The sequence below is a fragment of the Sander lucioperca genome, chromosome 13 (genome assembly GCF_008315115.2).
Source record: "Sander lucioperca isolate FBNREF2018 chromosome 13, SLUC_FBN_1.2, whole genome shotgun sequence".
NCBI lineage: Eukaryota > Metazoa > Chordata > Actinopteri > Perciformes > Percidae > Sander > Sander lucioperca.
The window spans coordinates 19,526,540-19,528,588 of record NC_050185.1 but is presented as its reverse complement, the minus strand read 5'-3'; positions in this window follow the sequence as shown (position 1 = coordinate 19,528,588).

Here is a 2,049-nt window from a genome sequence, read left to right as displayed (position 1 = left end):
ACTTTTAATTCTAGATTTACTAGTTTAAATTGTGCTGATAATACTTCAGTAAAAATACTTTTTAAGTACAGTTTTGAATGCAGTATTTTTACTTGAGGTATTTTTTTATTTATTTCGGTATTACTAAGATCTGATCACTTCTTTCACCACTGACAGAGATATGACGCAACAGGAAAACAGGAAAGATTGGCACGAAGGTGTCACACATTGGTGAAAAAATTAGTCAATTATCAAGGAGTCCGTTGACAAAAAATGTATCAATAATTTCAATAAGTCATTTTTTCAGTTCCAAGCATCTCATGGTTTCCTTCTTTTCTCTGTTATATCATTGTAAATGGAATATTTTGGATTGTTTTAGACAGTTTAAAGACATCACTTTGGTATTTGTAAGACAGGCCTGTAATTGGCATTTTTCACATTTTCTGCGATTTCACAGCCTAACTCAAATAATTATATACATAAACATATAATCGAATAAAAATGAAACAATGAAAGTGGTCTTACAAATAAAATGAAATTGCTTTTTTGTTGAGTATTGAGTATTTTATATTTATTTTTTATATATATATATATAATTGAGTATTTTACATAGTTAGAATAATTGTGAGTTTTTTCCTCTCTGCATTGTGAACTACTAAAAAGTGAATTTGAAGCAAAACCCTTGGCCCATGCCACTTCTTATTACATTTTCTCAAATAAACCAAATCAACAATGTATGAGTTAAAGAAACATACATCTATGAAATGAAATAGCAACACTCCCTCTTAACGCAAGATCATTAATCGGAAATCGTAATAAGCAACAGCTCTGCAGAGAGACCAGTGAACTTTCGTGACGGAGAAACATTTAGAGTCTCATGGTCTGTGTGTGAGGTCAAGCTGTCTGCTAACTAACACACCATGCATTATGCCGAGACTATTGAGATGTGCACACACACATGAAGAGATGTGAGCACAGAGAGCGAGAGAGAAATCCTTACTCTAGCCATGATAAGGAATGAGAGAGACAATTGTGTGATCTATATTTCATCATACATTAATAGCGTTGTGTCACTACTCCCGTATTTCCTTCAATGCTGAAATGTATATTTTTGTTCCAGTTCTAAAAATATAAAATAAGACACATTTAAAGGACAAAGATGGGGGCACAGCACTATATTAGAGACACTCACAGAAACTCACTTATAGGCACTTGCTTAATTCATTCAGTGGGCCTGAGAACAGTATTATACACCCCATTCATTATTCAAGTCCTCTCCATTATCAAAGTGCCCAGAGAAATAAGATTAACCCAGCCAGAAATAACTCACTGTGGCGTGATTTTTTTTCTACAAAGCACTTAGCTGGTTGGGTGTAGGTCTTCACACAAACTCAGATTAAGAGCATATGAAGATATAATCAGCATACAGTCTACTGAGCATAATAATCCTCTCCAAGAAAATGTGGCTGTAGTGTAGTAGAGACGGAGGGAATGGGGAAGAAGGGAATAGGAGAGGAGGGATAAAGGGAAGAAGGGAATTGTTAGAGGGAGGCGCGAGTTCAATTACAGAAGAGATGAGGAGAGTGATCACAACCAGGAAGAAAGGATGAAAGAAAAGGATAGAGAAAAATAGAAGGGACACACAATAGAGACAGGAAGGGCAGAAGGAAGGAAGGAAGGAAATAAAGGGATGAAACAAGGTAGGTTAGGAAGACAGAAAAGATGGGTAGAGGATGGGTAAAAGAAAGGGAAGCTAGAGAGAAACTGTGTGAATGAAAAGAGAAAAGAAAGAAAGACAAAAGACCACTAACTCCTAACGGTCGACATGTCTGTCATCCTGATTGTCTGGATTTAGTTCTCTTCATTTCCAAGTTGATCATGTCAAGGTGAGTGCATCCCTGCCGTCATGAACACTCTGACGCTAAAGTTTTGTGACAGTAGGAGCACCCAGAAGACCACAGCCAAGAGGAGAGGCGCTACGAGGAGGCTGCGGCCTCCTGCACATCGTCCAATCCAAACTCATGTCCATTTACACCGCTTGCTAATTTGGTCTTTTTCAATTTAAGATAG